This window comes from Mirounga leonina, unplaced genomic scaffold (assembly GCF_011800145.1).
Source record: "Mirounga leonina isolate KUSES-001 unplaced genomic scaffold, KU_Mleo_1.0 Mir_173, whole genome shotgun sequence".
Taxonomy (NCBI): domain Eukaryota; kingdom Metazoa; phylum Chordata; class Mammalia; order Carnivora; family Phocidae; genus Mirounga; species Mirounga leonina.
In genome coordinates, this window is record NW_023270447.1 from 58,915,774 (window position 1) to 58,935,761 (window position 19,988).

Sequence of the window (19,988 nt, forward strand, 5' to 3'; positions counted from 1 at the left end):
TGAGCAGAGGACTGACTTTGGTTGTGTAGAGGTATGGGCAGAGGCCTGACTGGACTGGGCAATGGTCAGAGCCTTAATGGGCACTCACTGGTCTGGATGCCAGAAGTCTACTCTACAGGAGGTGTAATAAGACTTTGGATTCCTTTAAGAATGTAAAGTTCTCTGGCAAGAAAGTGATTTGGGTTATGCCGTTTCACTTTATTTCCTTGGTGATGTCCACAGACTTTCAGGGTGCTAGAGCAGTCCGCAGACCTGTCCAGCCCCTGGACCTGATATGGCTTGGCGCCCTGTGGCCAGGTTCTGCCCCTGGCTCCACTCTGCCAGTCAAGTCATCCGAGAGCTGGAACTGAAGAAAGTCCACCCCAGAGCTCTCGGCTCTTCCCCAGCTGGACTTCCAATTTCTACCAGAGAACTGGGCCTCACACACTGGGCACAGAGGAGGGCTGGGGAGGAGGGGAACCATCAATAAAGCTGCTTTGTACACCAGACTCTTCTGTTCATTCTAAAAATACCTTGTATATTCCAACTTGACTAAAGGGAGGAGGATTTTGTGAAATAGTCACCAACAATATAGCATCACACTGATGTGGGACCTCTTGCCAGTAGCTCATGGAAGACAGTGACTTGGTGCAGTGGAAAGCACATGACTTTAGCGTCAAACAGAATTGGTTTCTGCTACTTTCTTGCTGGGTGACCTTGGGAAAGTTACTTGACCTCTCTGACTCTTGATTTCCTCAATTGATAAGTAGGAATTATGATAATGTCTATGTCACAAGTTTGTTTTGAGGTCTAAATTTGTTAACCAACATATATAAAGCCCTAAATCTGGTATATAAAAATATGATATTTATTTAGTGCTTATTATGTGGCATGCCATGTTTAAGTGCTTTATCAGCATAGCATGGGCTCATATAGCCCTATGAGTTGAATACTTTCATTGTCTATGTTTTATAGATACAAAACTGAGACTTGAGGAGTTTGAATAACCTGCCCAAAGTTACACAGCTGGTAAATAGCAGATCTAGGATTTGGACCCAGACAGTCAGGTTCCAGCTCAGGCGTACTTAACTACCAAGCCATGATGCCATATGGAACAGGGCTGAATAAAGAACAGCTATTATGATCATAGTAATTTAGTATTAAGTGCTTTTTATATCCATGGTGCTAAGTGTTAATTATTAGCATATTTGGACGCAACATTTATCCTTTTTGTTTCTATTTTTTTCCACAGCCATGGCAACAAAGAGTCTTGTGCTCGCTACAGCAGAGCGTCCTGCTTTTGTCCGATCCAGTCCGGTGCGTCAGTCTCTGCAAACAACAAAAGATGTGGCCGCTGGCCCCCTGTCCCTGCCCCCACTAGAGGACCAAGGGAGGCTGAGGCCTCTCTGGAACCAAGCTAGGAGAGCCGCAGACAGGTACAGATCGGCAGACTGAGAGCAGGGCTCACAAAAGCGAGGTCATGCTTAATAAGCCTGATTAATTTCTTTGAGTGGCAACAATGCAAGGGGACAGGGGTGAAAAGAGGGACAGTAATTCATCCTGATTCCAAGGCACAGGAACGCTGTTAAAACCAACACAGGGATTTTGTGGTGATGCTGCTGGGGCCTGGAGGGGTTTGGTGGGGCTCAGCCTTGGGGGCAGCTGGAAGGACGCTCAAGGAGTGGCTCATGGTGACCTAGTGAAGAGGAGACCCAGAGCAGGGACAGGGCGCAACCTGCCCAAGCCACCAAACCAAGACACAAATCTCACCAGGACACTTGCCTGTTAATTCCCTTCCAATGGCTTCCCACAACCTAAATATGGTATAATGTGAATGATAGTGAAACAATGAAAACTGCATTTATTTGATACTTACTATGCATAGGGTGCTTTACAGAGAGGAAACTGAGGCAGAGAGCTGAAGAAACCTGCTTGGTCCCACAATTATTATTATTTTTATTAACATATAATGTATGTATTATTTGTTTCAGGGGGACAGGTCTGTGATTCATCGGTCTTACACAATTCATAGCACTCACCATAGCACATACCCTCCCCAGTGTCCATCACCCAGCCACCCCATCCCCTCCACCCCCCTCCACTCCAGCAAACCTCAGTTTGTTTCCTGAGGGTCCCACAATTATTAATATACACTGAGACTCCAACCCAGTCTGCTCTCATAGGCCCTTTGTTGACCCCAACTATAGTTCCATTCCATTTATAACTGTGTTTAATGGTGGATCTCTTCCATCAGACAGGAAGCTCCTCTGTGACAGGACCCATAACTGATTCAATCCCTGCAATGTTAGCCCTCGGTAGATGTTGGTGATGCTGAAGCTTCTGTGTCCTTTGTGCTTCTCCCTCTGCACACTCTCCCTAGGTGAGTTCATCCATGCTTTTGGCTTCAATTCTCACCTCCTGGGGGAAGACTTCTAAAATAGCCATTATGTTGACTCCTTAACTGCAATACCACCCTAGATGATTACTCTGAGTCCATCATATCAATATTCCATCCTTCTTGCCAGTAATTGGTTTAGGGATGGGGATATACTCTGGTCCTGTCCAGTGAGGCTAAGGGGACATTTTCTGGGGGGGCTTCTGGGAAAGGTTTCTTCAATCCTAGGAGAGAGCCCTTGGAAGCAATAGTGACTCTTCTTCCTGGGAATGTTGTCAAGCCTGAATGTGGACTGTAACTAATATAGCTGTTGTACTAACAGCTGAAGATGCAGCCAACAGCAAGGATGGCAGAGTGCAGAGCTGGAAGGAGTCTTTGTCCTTGACAGCACTCAGTCTGCCAACCCCAGAGGCCACCTAATGCTGAACTTCCTCAAACAAGGGAAATTAAATATTGTCACTGCAGAAGCCATTGAGAATGGGCTTTCTGATATTTGTAGCAGAAAGCATTCTTACTGCTACAACCAAGGCAGCATTATGGCTTTTGTAGTTCCCTTCCTACAGAACAATTTCTTTTTAAATTACATTTTATGATTGCACTGGCATAAAGATGAATATATTAACATTGTACATTAAAACATCTTTGACTTAAAAGTTTGTTTTTTTCTCTGATTTAAAGATTACAGCATTTTTTATGGATTACTAAAAGTATTGGAGAACTAATGTGCTTAGTGTGCATAGTAGATAGAATGGTCCTAGATACAACTCCCAAATATCCATCTCTAGTCCATACCTCCCTTTTGACCTTCAAACCTTCACATCTAACTGCTTATTGGATAGTTACAAGTGGGTGTCTTACCTCAATTTAACATACCCATGGCTGAACACATAATTTTGCACACACCTTCTTTTTGTCCAATGTCCCCTCTCTGAAGGAACTATTCACCACCCAGCTATTCACCAGTCAGAAACTTGGGACCCCAACCTCTCTCACCCCATGCCCAATCCATCACCAAATGCTGTCAGTTTTCCTTCTGAAATGGCTCTTAAAAGCATTTACTTGCTTCCATTTCCACTCCTATCTCCACTGCTGTTGTCCTTATTACCAGCATCTCTTGCCTAGATTACTGCCATGGACCCTAATGGTCTCCCTGCATCTCACCCTCTCTGTAATCTTTTATCTACACTGTTCTCAGAAAGATCTTTTCCAGCTGCAAAGCTGATTCTGTTATTTCCCTCGTTAAAACTTGCTGATGGCTTCTGTTTCTTTTGTAACAGAGACCCAAACCTTTAACAAGTCTTCCAAGGCCCTGTCCTGCTTGGCCCCTGCCTCATTTTGTTCTTCTCTCTTACTCTGTGCTCAGCCACGTGTTCTTCCCTTAGCCCCTTGAACACAAAGGCTCTCCCCTGCCATAGGATCTTTGCACATACTATTCTTCCATTTTCTACTCCTCCTTCAGTTTCAATATATTTTTCCAAGTAAGCCTTCACAGACTTCCCAGTCTACCTATGGACACTGGGCAAGTTTCTTAACTGCCTGATGCCTGTTTTCTCATCTGTAAAATGAAGATGATAATAATGCCTAACTCATAGGTTTGCTGTGAGGATTAAATAGAATGATGAATGGGAAGCACTGTGAGGTCAGACTGGTGCTGTGTTCTGCTTGGGCAATTGTCCTGCCCTCTGCCTGTCTTTCTAGATGGGAAAAGTAGCGGAGACTCCTCCTCCGCCCCAGTTCTAGGTGGGAATCTTGGGGTAAGATGGGTCCTAAAATGTGAGGGTTTTGAGGAAGAGCATCTACACAAGGGCACTCAAAAATTTCTAAGTGACTTCAGTGAAACCAAGGAGCTAATTGTGCCCGGGAGTCATTGATAATGCCTGGGTTGGGCTGGAGTACTGAGAGAGAGGGAGAGATCAAGAGAACCCACAAAGGTCAGGGAGAGAGAGGAGGTCAGCAGGAGCATACCACATTTCTATCAAATCTACAAATGGCCTGTAGCCTGTAGAGCAAGAGACACTGGTTGCAATGGGGTCTGTATGTCAGGCAAACCTGGGCTTCCATCCCCACCCTGTCACTTATGGACTGGAGGATCAGGAAAGTCACTTCACTTCTCTGTGCCTCAGTTTCCTTATCTATAAAATAAAGCTCATGAACTTATTTTGCAGGGTTGGTAGGGGGATTAAATAGAACTGTATTAGTTTGCTCAGTCTGCCATGACAAAGTACCGTACAGGCTACCTTAATTTATTGTACTTCGCGTTACTGTGCTTTGTAGATTCTGTTTTTTACAGATTGAAGGTTTGTGGCAACCTTGTGTTGAGCAAATCTATTGGCTCCGTTTTTCCAATAGCATTTGCTCACAGGATGCCTGGGTGGCTCAGTTGGTTAAGCTTCTAACTCTTGATTTTGGCTCAGGTCATGATCTTGGGGTCATGGGATCAAGGCCCGTGTTGGGCTCTGCACTGAGCACTGACTGTGGAGCCTGCTTGAGGCTTGAGATTCTCTCTCTCTGCTCCTCCCCCACCCCCTTGTAGTGCTTTTGTTCTCTGTTTCTAAAAAAAAATGTTTCCTACAACATTTGCTCACTTCGTGTCTCTGTGTCACATTTTGATAATTCTCACAATATTTCAAACTTTTTCATTATTATTATATTTATTATGGTGATCTGTGATCAGTGATTATGACTCACTGAAAGTTCAGATGATGGTTAGCATTTTCTAATAAGATATATATATATATTTTTAGACATAATGCTGTTGCTCACTTAATAGACTTAATAGACTACAGTATACTGTAAACATACTTTACATGCCCTAGGAAATCAAAAAGCTCACTTGACTCTCTTTATTGGAATATTCACTTTATTGCAGTAGTCTGGAACCAAAACTACAATATATTCAAAGTAGGCCTGTACCGCAGACAAGGTAGCTTAAACAACAAAATTTATTTTCTCACAATTCTGGAGGCTAGAAGTCTAAGATCAAGGTTTCTGAGAGGTTGGTTTCTTTTAAGGTCTCTCTTTGTTGATGGCCGTCTTCCTCCAGTGTCTTCACATAGTCTTTCCTCTGTATGTGTCCTAATCTCCTCTTCTTGTAAGAACAATAGGAATATTGGATTAGGGCCTACTGTTTTTTACCTTAATTTCTCTTTAAAGGCTCTATCTTCAAACGTGGTCATATTCTGAGGTACTGGGGGTTAGGACTTCAACATAGGAATTTTGGGGTCATACAATTCAGCCCATAACAGGAATATAGACATATGTCAGTAACTAGCATACAGCAAAGACTCAGTTATGCTAATTACTTTTTTGTCTCTAATTGGAAGAGCAGACAATGGCAGTGCATTCAGAGAGTCCCAGAACTCCATAGATAACTATGGCTTTTAGCCTTTTGGCACCTCTGATTTTCTTAAGCACTGGGACTTTCCTCTGCTCCTTGGAGTGGGAATTATGATAAATCACATCATGTCTGAAAGCAACTGGGAACTCTAGGAGTTAATTTTATTTTTAGTATATTGACTTAGCTAAAAAAAAAACAAAAACAAATCCAAAATATTATCTGCCAATCACCAAAGCAATTAAACCCTGACAATATCTGCCTGCAGACTTTGCTGAAGTGGACCTATAGTTGATCTGAGTAGGTAGCCCTAACTCCACGCACTGACTAATCAGTGTTTACCAAGCGTGAGTTTTTGTGCCAGATGCTGTGGCACAAATCCAGGACACAAGTCCCTGCCTCAGGATCCAGAGGGTTTGGTTGGGATGTTCGCTCCTTTCAGGAAAAGACAACAGAAAGCATCCTCTGATGTGAGCAAAGCGAAAGTTCAGACAGTTTGATGTACCTGTGGGACATCCAAGTGGAGCTGCCCAGGGGCCATTGGATGGACACCTGTGGAACTTTAGAGACAGATCTGGTTTGGTGATATAGATTTGGGAGTCATTGTAATAGAAATGCAACTGTGGGGAAGAGTGCTATCTTTGAGGGATAATATGGCACGTGTGGAGAGAAGAGGGCCAAGACCAAGTCCCAGTTTTTTTGGGAGAGAGAATCTGATTTGCTCAGCTTGAGTCCAGTCGGCTGGGGTTAAGGGGTTAGAGTCAAGTCAGATAAACATGGTGCTGAGTCCCAGGGCCTCAACCCTGTAGGCGGATGTGGGAGAGGTCATTCTTCAAGAAGGCAGTTGTTAAGCTGATACGGCATCAAAAATATGGCTACCAGAGTATCCTCCTGTAGAATTGGCACTCACATTTAGTAGGCACTCAATAAATATATGCTGAATCAATGAATATATAAATAAATGAATTACTTAATGAAGGGATGAATAATCTTGCTACAGACTTTTTTGTAACATTGTTTTTATTGATATGCAATGCACATACTATAAAATTCTCAATTTTATTTTATTATTATTATTTTTTAAAAGATTTTATTTATTCATTTGAGGGAGAGAGAGAGAGAAAGAGAGCAGAGGGGCAGAGGGAGAAGCAGACTCCCCACCAAGCAGGGAGCCTGACGTGGGGCTTGATCCCAGGACTCCAGGACCATGACCTGAGCTGAAGGCAGACACCCAACCAACTGAGCCACCCAGGTGCCCCTAAAATTCTCAATTTTAAAGTGTACAATTCAGTAGTTTTTATTTAGTATTGGCACATATGTTTGATTCGTGTTTCCTTTCATGAGACATATGATTGAATAGAGTCCTGTGTGGATATGGAGTCAGTTTGATCCCGCCCCCGCCATGTACAGTTTTTCTTACACAGAAGGTAACTTGAGGAAAGAGGCTCCTTTCCCTTCTTTGGAGGATGCTCAAGGGCAGGAGCTGGAAAGGGCCAGCCCCTGACCTGGGAAGGCTACAGAGGGGCAGTGAGGAATACTGAAGTTATTCTGGGTAAAGGGAGGAATGCAGGCACACACTGTCACTGCCTTCAACCCCTCTATGAGACTGCAGCAGGCAAGATGTACTACCAGATGGCCCTGGCCAAAATAAATCCCATAAATGCCAAAAACTCCCTCAACAATGGAGGCGGGGATGCTCAGAGAGCATGGAAGGGACTGGAAAGAATTTTTATTTCCTTATCCCTTCTGTTGGAAGAATAATGACCCCCCAAAGAAACCTGTGTCTTAATCTCCGGAACCTGTGACTATGTTATGTTATATAGCGAAGGGGAATTAAGGTTGTTAATCAGCTAACTGATTATCCAGGTGGGCCTAATATAATCAGAAGGGTCTTTAAGAGTGGAAGGCGGAGGCAGAAGAGGAATCAGAGTCAGAGAAGGGGATGTAACAATGGAAGCAGGGGTTAGGGTGATTTAATGCAAAGACTTAATCTACTTTTTTTTTTTTTTAAGATTTTATTTATTTATTTGAGAGAGAGAGAATGAGAGACAAAGAGCAGGAGAGGGGGAGGGTCAGAGGGAGAAGCAGACTCCCTGCTGAGCAGGGAGCCTGATGCGGGACTCGATCCCGGGACTCCAAGATCATGACCTGAGCCGAAGGCAGTCGCTTAACCAACTGAGCCACCCAGGCGCCCAAGACTTAATCTACTTTTGATGACTTTGAAGGGAGCCATAAGTCAAGGAATGAGGGCTGCCTCTGGCAGCTGGAAAAGGTAAGGAAATGGATTATCTCCTAGAGCTTCCAGAAGGAACACAGCTCTGCCAATAACCTTGATTTTAGCCCGGTGTGACCTATTTTGAACTTCTGACCTCTAGAACTACAATATAAAAAATTTGTATTGTTTGAAGCTACTAATTTTGTAGTAATTTGTTATAAAAGCAATAGGAAACCAATAGACCTTCCTAGCTATCTAATTCCTAAAAGGGACAACAGCAATATTCATTTTTAGATTTTTGTTTCTTTTTATCCCTTTGAATTGTTCTCTATTTTCTCTAAGATCTGCTACATTTTGTCTTCCTGGGTCCCATTTTTCCCTCCAGGCAGAGGGCCCTTTGGGGATGTTGCTAAGTCCTTAAGCCCAAGAACATGTCTACCCGAGTCCATCTGTCCTTCCAAGGCCTGTCCCAAATGCCACCTTCTGCTTGAAACCCTCATCATTTTCCCCAGTGGATAATCTTTCTTCCTCTCCATCCCTGCAGCACACTCACTCCTCACTGGGACACTTGTCACACTGTCTTCTACATTCAGGACTTTGTCTCAACTCCTCTAGGAGCTTGTGTCTGTTTGTCCTTCGCTGTTTTAAATTGCCAGCCTTTGTAATCAGGAAAAGGCATGTACTTGGTTTCCAGTTCGGGGAGAGAGCTCAGTAAGAGATAAAGAACAAAAATGTGTTGTTTCCCTAGGACTCTAATCTCAGCTCCTTGCTCCTGCCCGTAGATGATGTCAACCACCAGGAAAAGACAACAATAAATCCTGTGCTGAAGGTCAGCCAATGGCTGCTTTACTCACTGTACTGGCTATCTCGTGTACCCTCCTCATAGCCTCTGGGCCCTCCTTTGACACTGGGGAACCAGCTTCACACAAGTTTTAGGTGGCAGCAACTCATCTCCGCTCCTCTACACATCTCACTTTCTGTCTCAGGGCTTCTGTAAGAGCCACCTGCATTCATATTGGTGCTGCTAGGAAGTGCAAGGGTTTAACACGTCATGAGACAACTCTTGATTGAAAGGAAATGGGAGTTGAGGGATAAATGCTCCTCTCTTATGGTCAATGCGGAGACACTTTTGAGGTGGTTTTCCACAGCTCCTCAGAACGTTCCAATAAGATCAAGCCCCAGTTTCCACAGCCGTGATCAACTCAGGCATGCGCTTTTTTTTTAGGGAGAGAGTGAGTGTGCAAGAGCGAGGGGGGTGGGGGTAGGGGCAGAGGGAGAGGGGAGAGGGAAAGAGAATCTTAGGCAGGCTCCATGCCCAGTGTGGATCCTGATGCAGGCTCGATCTCACCACCCTGAGATCACCACCTGAGCCGAAATCAAGAGTCAGACACTTAACCAACTGAGCCACCCAAGTGCTACATCTCAGGCATGCACTCTTGAATTAGATTTCCCTTCTTTTGTGTTTCCCTCTCCCTAGTCCCTGACTTTGGTCACAAGGATTACCTCTTAAAGTAAACTACCTGCATGTGAACACCAGGCTGTACCTTCTGAGGGAATCCAGCCTAAGATGCCTCCCTTGTCGCTGGGGCTGCACTTGTATCACATGACTGGACTGACCAATGTTAAGCGGCCTGAGGCCATTTTGAGTGGCAGCCCTGTAGGTCTACCCAAATACAGAAATTGTAGGAATCACTTGTCTTCATGTATCATCCCACCTACATGTAGCAGCCTGAGCTCCCGTTTTTGAACATACTTTATGGACTAAATGCTAAGCCATAGATGGTTTCAACAAAGACAGGAAGAGGCCTAGGCTATACCTTACTCATTTTGGTATCTTTTATAGTTTATTACCTGTATCAGGTGCTCAATCTGAGCAAGCTGAAATGCCACACCTATTACACAACTCCCTTCAATGTTTCTAGATAAATGGTGGCTCTTTTTGCTTGCTCCTGCCTGACACATACTATATAGTAAAATGATAGTAATATATATTGAGCCCTTACTATATTCCAGATACTAAGTGCTTTATGCACACTATCCCAATTATTATTAATAGTCTTCCTGTGTAATAGGTCCTCTTATTATCTCTATTTATAGATGTGAAAATTGTGGCTCTGAGAAATTAAGTAACTGCCTAGAGTTGTACAGTAAGTAAATAGTGGAGCCAAGATTTGAATTCAGCATTTCTGACCCCAGAGCTCTCTTAATCACAATGATCAATTGGTAAGCAAACAAAGACTATTAGTCTAAGGATAGACCTATAGGTCAATGGGATAGAATTGAGAGTCCAGAAATAAATTCATATACCTATGCTCAATTGATTTTTGTTAAGAATACCAAGACCATTCAGTGGGGAAAAGGTAGTCTTTTCAACAAATGATGCTGGAACAATTGAGTATCAATATACAAAATAATTAATTTGGACCCCTAACTCACCATATAAAAATATTAACCCAAAATGGATCAAAGACCTAAATGTAAGAACCAAAACTATGAAACTCTTAGAAGAAAACATAAGTCATCTTGATGTTAGATGAGGCAATGATTTATTATTTTTTTTGAGTTTTAAAAATTGTTTTTTTATTAATTCTATTTTATTATGTTATGTTAGTCACCATACATTACATCATTAGTTTTTGATGTAGTGTTCCATGATTCATTGTTGAGGCAATGATTTATTGAATATGACACCAAAAGCCCAAGCAACAAAAGAAAGAAAGATAAATTGGACTTTATCAAAATTAAAAGCTTTTGTGGTTCAAATGACATTACCAAAAAAGTGAAAAGACAACCCACTGAATGGAGAAAATACTTTCAAATAATATATCTGATAAGGGTATAATATCTAGAATAAATAAAGAACTCTTTTAAGTCAACAATAAAAAGACCGATAACTCTTTTTTTTTTTTTTACATGGGCAAAGGATGTGAATAGACATTTCTCCAAAGATACATAATATCATTAGTCATTAGGGAAATGCAAATCAAAATCACTGTAGGATACCACTTTGTACCCACAAAGATAGCTACAATAGTATTTTTTTTTTAAAGATTTTATTTATTTATTTGAGACAGAATGAGAGAGACAGAGAGCACATGAGAGGGGGGAGGGTCAGAGGGAGAAGCAGGCTCCCTGCCGAGCAGGGAGCCCGATGCGGGACTCGACCCCAGGACGCCGGGATCATGACCTGAGCCGAAGGCAGTCGCTTAGCCAACTGAGCCACCCAGGCGCCCGCTACAATAATATTTTTAAGTGGAAAATAACAAGTGTAGGTGAGGGTATGGAGAAATTAGAATCTTCATACATTGCTGGTAAGAACATAAAATGGTGCAGCTGCTGTGGAAAACAGTTTGGAAGTACCTCAAAAAAATTAAACAGAGTTACCATATGATCCAGCAATGTCACTCACAGGTATATACTCAAGAGAAACGAAAACTTATATTCACACAAAAACTTGTACATGAATGTTCACAGCAGTATCATTCATAGTAGCCAAAAAGTGGAAGCAACCCAAATGTCTGTCAACTGATGAGTGGATAAACAAAATTTGGTATTATTAATACAATAGAATATTATTCAGCCATTAAAACAAATCAAGTGTTGGGGCTCCAGAGTGGCTCAGTTAAGCATCTGACTCTTGGTTTTGACTCAGGTCATGATCTCATGGGTTCTGCGATTAAGCCCCGTGACAGGATCTGTGCTCAGTGAGGAGTCAGTTTGAAGATTATCGCCCTCTGCCCCTCCCCCCACTCACATGCTCTCCCTCTCTCTCTAAAGTAAATAAATCTTAGGGGTGCCTGGGTGGCTCAGTTGGTTAAGCAGCTGCCTTCGGCTCAGGTCATGATCTCAGAGTCCTGGGATCGAGCTCTGCATCGGGCTCCCTGTTCAGTGGGGAGCCTGCTTCTCCCTCTCCCACACCCCCTGCTTGTGTTCCCTCTCTCGCTGTCTCTCTGTTAAATAAATAAATAAAATCTTAAAAAAAAAAATAAATCTTAAAAATGAAGTACTGATACATGCTACAACTTGGATGAACCTTGAGAACATTATGCTAACTGCAAAAAGCCAGACATAAAGGTCACATTATATGATTTCATTTATAGGAAATTTCCAGATTAGGCAAATCCATAGAGACAGAAAGTAGGTTTTTGTTTGCCTCTTGATTGAAGGGCAAGCTGGGTCCCTTTGCAGAAGAACCATACAGAATTGTCACAAGCATATAATATAAATCTTCCTCTTGAGCCTTTTCTAAAGATAATCTGATGTCATTTACTAGAGTGACAGCAAAGGAGAAAAGGAAATACTCAGAACTTTGGCAGATGATTAGGCAATGCCTTTGAATTGATGTTAATTCCCGGGAGCCCAAAATGCCATTGTAGCCCACTAAAGTATAGGACCAGTTGGTCAATGGGTCCACCCTTTAGTTATTTCTTTAATTCCTGAAGGAATAATTGTAATAGACATACTTGGCCAGAGGCAAAATTACTACATTGGCTCTCTAATCCATGGGACAATGTCATTATAGTAGAAATAGCTAAGCGGAAGGCCCTGGAACTGCTTCCTACCAAGATAGTAAACCAGAAGCAATGGTGCATTTCTGGGGGGGAAATGCAGAGATTAGTGCAACATCAAATACTTGAAACATGCAAGAATGGTGATATCTAGCATATCCCTATTTAATTCACTTGTTTGGCCTGGGCAAAAGTAGAATAGATATTGGAGAATGTAGATTTTAATAAACTTAATTAGCGTGTGACTTCAATTGCAGCTCCTATAAAAGAGTTTCTTTTTTTTAAAGATTTTATTTATTTATTTGACAGAGAGAGAGAGCGAGAGCAGGAACACAAGCAGGGGGAGTGGGAGAGCGAGAAGCAGGCTTCCTGCCGAGCAGGGAGCCTGATGTGGGACTCGATCCCAGGACCCTGGGATCATGACCTGAGCCGAAGGCAGACGCTTAACGACTGAGCCACCCAGGCGCCCTAAAAGAGTTTCTTAACTGGAACAAATCAAGAGCCCCTAGCACTTGTTATGTGACTAATGCTTTCTTTTCCATACCAAGTTGTAAGAACAACCATAAGCAGTTTACTTTTTTTTTTTAAGGTTTTATTTTTAAGTAATCTCTACATTCAACATGGGGCTTGAACTCACGACCTTGAGATCAAGAGGCACATGCTCCACTGACTGAGCCAGCCAGGTGTCCCTAAGTGGTTTATTTTTACTTGGCAATGTCAACAGTACACATTTACTGTCTGTCTCAGTGCTATGTCAGCTCTCAACCTCTGCCATATTTTAGTCAGCAGAGATCTTGATTGTCTTGATATTCCATAAAATATCACACTTGTCCATTACATTGTTGATATTATGCTGATTGGATCTGATGATCGGAAACTAGCAGTTAATTTGGAAGCCTTATAAGATATATATAAACATGAAGTGTGAGAAAAACCATATGGCCTGCCACCTCAATGAAGTTTCTGGGAATCCAGTAGACTGAAGCATGTTGAGATATCCTTTCCAAGGTGACAGAAAAGTTGATGCATATCCTACCATGACAGAAGAATCACAATGATTGGTAGGTCTTTTTTGATTTTGGAGATAATATATACCATATTTTGAACTGGAATCATCTAAGGAGTCACCCATAAGGCTGCCATTTTAAAATGGGGAACAGAGCAAGAAAAGGTTCTGCAACCATGTCCAGGCCATAGAATAAGATGCTCTTCTATTTGGTCCTTATGATCCAGCAGATCCAATGATATTTGAGGATCTCCAGCAAATAAGGATGGTGAATAAAACATTAGGTAAGCACCAATAGGAAAATCACAGTATAGACCTCTAGGATTTTGGAGCAAATCTATGGCCTTTAATCAATTTACTCCAGTGCTTGTTTAATGAATTCATGGATAACATGGATATGATGATGGTAGAGATGAAATACCTTCATGGGCTTAAAAACATGGACTTCCCCTTAAGGAAGCTGACTTGACTATTGCTACTTTTGAGTACCTAATCTGCTAACATGATGTCAACACTGAGTCCCCAAAATGGTAGCATTCCCTAGGGGGAAAAGCCAGCCTCCTGACAGCAGGCTGAATACATGATATCTCTTCCATCATGGAGAGGTCATCAGTTCATCCTCAGGGGAATAAACATATGGTATGGATTTTCCAACACTACCTGTAATGTTCTGTTAGCTCCACCATCTGTAAACTTTCTCAAGAATGCTTTATCCACTGTCATGGTATTCTGTCCACAAGCAGTGGACTCATGCCCAAGGAATTAACTGGTTTTGCTATATATGCCATTACCTAGAAGTAGATAGCCTAATAAAAAGGTAGAATGGAGGGGTGCCTGGGTGGCTCAATTGGTTGGGCGCCTGCCTTTGGCTCAGGTCATGATCCCAGAGTCCTGGGAGCGAGCCCCACATTGCGTTTCCTGCTTAGCAGAGAGCCTGCTTCTCCCTCTCCCTCTGCCTGCCACTCTGCCTACTTGTGTTCTCTCTCTGTGAAATAAATAAATAAAATCTTTAAAAAAAGGTAGAATGGATTACTAAAGTTTCAGTTTTGATATAAGTTGGTAGACAACACTCTGAAACAATGGGGTTCTGTCTTACAGGATGCAGTATATATTCTGAATCAGATAATTATATGGTACTTTCTCCCCCATAGCCAGAATACATGGGTCTAGCAATCAATGTATGCAAGCAGAATGGCCCATTTCACTCTTATACCCAATAACCCAGTCACAGCATTTTTGCTTCCCATGTTGTTGACTTTTAGCTTTGATAGTTTGGAGGTATTATTCTCAAGTGAAAAATGCTTCTGCACAGGAGGGTTCTAGTTCCTCTGTGTGCTAGCAGTAGTCATGATGCCTCGTGGAGCAGTGGTGAGGCCTTGAGCATATTTGAGACTCCCTCAAGGCTAGAAGTGCTTACTGTTGGGACATCATCTTCTGTGCCAGAAGCGTGTGTGTGGGAAGGCTCCCAGCCAGCGATGGGCACTAAACTGTTGTAGGTTGTTTCTGGGTTGGGTTTAAAGTTGATGCTGCTTATGGTTTGAGTTTATGACTTGGTATTTTCCTTATTATGTTCCTTAATATGTAACTTGGTATTATTGGGGAGAATTGGGTGAATAGGGAGAAGAGGAGATGGCACATACTGGGGGAAGAGCTTGTGGTGCCTTGTTGCAATTGGTTAGGCTTAACCTTTGTTAAATTTGGGTTGTCTGAACCATCAGGATCTGGGTGTCACAAAAGACTAGCTGCAGGAAATTGTCTTTCTGCATTGTTCCAACATACCCTTAAGCTTAAACTTCCTCTTCCCCCTCAGGTGGCAATACCCATGCTTATGCCATCTTATTCTGTTTTCTGCTGCCCTTTTGTTCCCATTGTAACCATTTAATAAACCAGCAAGTTCATAAGTAACCCAGTCTTCCAGGTCATCTGTCAGTCTAGCTGCCCATGGACTTGTATGTGGGCCTGAGCCAGGACAATTTGGGTTATATCTGTTATGTGACCTCATTTGTACCTACAGGTTGGTGAGGTTTAGGGAAATTCTGGTATAAAAACATTTCCAAACTGAAAATTTTTCTGAGAAAGAAAAAAAAAAAAAAACCCAATCAAAACAAGGTATTTGCAAATACTGGCACATGAAATATATATTTCCAATTTATATTTGAATGGTTATATACTCATATATTAGTGCTGACTACACACATCAAAAATCCTTCATGGCTACGAACATGATGTTCTTGTTCTTCCTAGCATTTTCTGCACAGAAGTCTTCTCTGCTCCCTTACACCTCTGCTCCCTTACACCACCATCATTAAAAAGAATTGCCCATTAATACCCATCACCATGCTATATGCAAACAATGAATCATGGAACGCTACATCAAAAACTAATGATGTACTACTGTATGGTGACTATTATAACATAATAAAATAAATTTTTAAAAAAAGAGTTTGCCCCCCCCACAAATAGTTGCCCATTAACATCCTCAGGTGAATAATTGTTGCAAAAAGTATTAGTGGCATTAACTTTAGAAAAATTGTCAAAAGAGCAGAGGGGTAGTTCTTGAGCTACCTGCATCCTGTACTTTACATCCTGTATATTACACTGATATCTCTAAATAAAACATTTTGAATGTTTGCACATCTGCTGATAAGTGAACATTTTTGCTCTATTACATGTATCAAGCAACAGTTTGATTTTGCCATCTTGTGGGTACAGCGTTATTAGTCCAACTTTGAATTTTTTGTGCATTTTACTAATATTTTACATAAGTAAATGGAAAATGGAAAGGTGAAATTGCTGATAGTGGTGGTCAAATGTATGTCTTACAAACATATTGCAGTTGAGATAAAATGGCTTCCATTTGGTTAACCTGAAAGTGCTGACTTTTTATTCTTATTTGGATGCCTATTAGTGTTAACTCAGTTCATTTTCTGTTGATTTTAAAGGGAAAAAAATTAAAGATTAGTTTTAAAATGCTGGAAATATATAATCAGATATAATTAGAGATTATATATATTTATACATATATATGTATATTTGTATATACATATAAATATATATAGCTACATATATATTTGCTTGTTGAGAATAGATCTCTTTCCTTTCCTTGATAAATAAAGTTAAATTTTCATACATTTGACCTTCATACAAGATTTTATGAACAAATCATATATGAAATAGGATATTTACTGCTTATCCATTTTCCTGGGACACCACTGATCAAAACTGACAAGGAACCTTAAGGGGAACAGGAGAATTTTTCAGATTCTAAAAGCACCACAATAGGGGCGCCTGGGTGGCTCAGTCAGTTGGGCGTCTGCCTTCGGCTCAGGTCATGATCCCAGGGTCCTGGGATTGAGTCTCACATCGGGCTTCCCGCTCAGCGGGGAGCCTGCTTCTCCCTCTCCTTCTACCTGCTGCTCCCCCTGCTTGTGTTCTCCCTCTCACTATCTCTCTTTGTCAAATAAATAAAATCTTTGTAAAAATTAAAAAAAAAAAAAGCACCACAATAATACGAGAAGATATATGTTAGCTGAACCTACTGTGGTAATCATTTCACAATATACATAAATCAACCATCATGCTGTATGCCCTAAACTTCCATAGTGATGTATGTCAATTATTTCTCAATAAAACTGGAAAAAATATCATACAGTTAATAAAATTGCATGACAGGGCTCAACAACAACAACAACAACAGTAGTAGTAGCTCCTGTTTAAGCACTTGCTGTGTTTCAGGCTCTATGCTTGCTATGTCACAAATCCAATCTCATTTGATTCTTACAGTCATTAATTGAAGTAGTCAATATGCTGTCCCTCCATTTTATAATATAGCATCCTAGAGTTCATAGAATTAAAATGATTCATCCAAAATCACACAGCCAGTATGTAGAGGCATTTGTTGATTCCAAAGCCCATGTAGTAATCACTACCTTGTATTACTCTACTGTTTGCTCAACAGTCAAGTTTGAATAAGCCTCTTTTAGAGTCAGATTATGACTAGATAATAAAATCTGTGTAAGAAAAAAAGGCAAGAATCTCTGTGTCTTGTGGTACAAATAGATAAAATGCTTTCAGGAACAAGAAATAATAAACATATTGAAAATAGGTATCTTTCTCATTTATAATGTATTGAAAGGGGAACAAGAGAACACCCAATACATTACAGGTTATTGATATGACATTTTGCAGAAGACTGAGGCTGATGAAACATTTGCTTTGCTGTATCACTGCCATATTGTATTATCTGTCCCCACCTTAAGACAGAATCTGAATGAATATGTGCATTCCTTTCTCTAATTTGCTTCTTACTTACACTGTAAAAGAAGTCCTTTTCTAAACAATCTAGAGAAGAATGTTTAAGAAACTGAAAGCATTGTGTTAGCCAATAGCCCCTGTTGCAGCTGTTCCACTTGCAGAAGCAGAAATGCAAACCTACAAATGTTGACCAAATGACAATATGCCAGAAAGGTCTTTAAAAAAAAAGTTGCACAGACCACAGGGAAGCAGTTGGGTTTCTGACTGGAACTATATCAGTTAAAGGAGTAAATGAATGTGAGGAAGGAGGAAGGGGAAAAAAAAGCATGTTCCAGTCTTGGCTGATCTTCAACTCGGAGCAACCAATAAAAATTTTAGAGACAAAGCAGAAAAACCTGTGGCAATGGTAGCTTAGAATATAAGACCCATTAGATTGAATCTGAGTAAATTTTGGTCTATTTTTCCTGAAGATCTTTTCTAGAAATGAATGCCACTTTGTATATGAGAGCTGAGGAGACATAATTAATGTATTTATTCAGTCAGCAATCACATACCAGGTGCAGGATATAGTGATGCCTGAGTGAGATTTGAAGCTGTATAGGGTGTATGGGCCATGAAGAGGATTAGGGGAGAGTGTGTGGGGTGTTCCAGACAGAGGGAACAGTATATGCTGAGGTACACAGGAGAGGCAGATGTTGATGTTAAAAGGAATGATATTCTCTGTCTACTGGGAAAAATTGCTCTTCAAAAAAAAAAAAATCATGGCTCATTTTCACTTTCAGGAGAGGAATAGCATTCATGGCACAGGTAGATGGTTCTTTTTGTTGAGGAAAACAATGTGTGAGATTTGGGAGGGCCCAGAAATGCCTGGAGAAGAGGAGGACTGATCTGCCAAAGAGCAAGAAGTGATAGGAATTTGGAGTTTTGGGGCAGCTGGGGGAATAGGCCTGGGCAGCTTGGAGAGAGAAGAGCAGTGAGGAGAAGAAATGAAAAGATGGGAAGGTTAGGTCCAAGGAAGAGCCTTGGGCAAAGGAAGTCTTTGTGAGTTGGAGAACAGGAGAATCAGTGAGAAGGAAAACATGAGTCCTTCCTAAAGGATATACAAAACACTGAGAGGGGACAAACTTCTACATTCTGTGGGACAGTGGCTTGAGTAATTTGTATTTGGATATTAAAGAGTAACTCCAGTAGACTGGGGGACTCAATGTGATAGTTGAATTACATCTATTTTGCTGAGTTGACATCATCTTTTATTTGTGAGGTTTTAAAGATTTTATTTATTTAAGAGAGAAAGAGAGAGAGAGAGTGAGCATGAGCAGGGGAAGAGTAGAGGGAGAGGGAGAAGCAGACTGCCCACTGAGCAGGGAGCCCAATTCGGGGCTCAATCCCAGGACTCCAGGATCATGACCTGAGCCAAAGGCAGATGCTTAACCAGCTGAACCACCCAGGTGCCCCTTTTATTTGTGAGTTTTGCCTGCTTTTACTAACAGGCAAATAATACTTGGTTCTTAAGGTTCTGTAGCTTACTGGCTCCATTTTTTAATATTTTAAAATAATTAAAAAATATAAAAAATTTAAATTGGTGATTTTGTAATTTACATCCTGAATTTAAGATGTTTTAAAACATAATATACAAAATACAGTAATCTTGAACGAATAAAATTATACATAATACAAGTTTATGTTCCTAACTCAACAAAAGAGAATTTCAAATGTTTAAAAATTTCCCCAAATGTCTAGTTAAAAAACACATTCTTTATTATTTAAATATTTCTTGGAAATTTGCAAGTCTGACCTGCAGCCTGAATCAATTCTTTGATTTAGAGGAAGGGCATTATAGGCAAAGGATGCAATAAAATACCTGTTACTGTGTCTCTGTTTCTTTAGTCCTTTAGAGTGATCCATTCAGGCTGTGTACTCTAGGGTCTATAAAAGAGTATTCTCCAGATCCTTCATCCTCTCCACTCCTAGTCCAATCTATCCCTCCTGTTTAATTTGGACACACCAACATTCACTCTCATGTCTCTGGGCGTGGATGCTTGGTTCTGTGTTCAATGTCATGAAATGAGAAAGACAGAGTATTCAGAGCTCAGAAGAGAGGTCTAGGTTGGAGACAAAACTTTGACTTATTGATACATAGCTAGTTATTAAAGGTATGGGTGTAGATGGGATTGTGTAGGGAAAAATGTTTGAGTGAGATGAGAAGTGCAATAAAAGTATTTGGAGTCCAGGTCAAGCAAAATGAGCCAGCAAAGAAGAAAGAGGAGTAGATGTGTTGGTAGGAGATCAACCAGAAG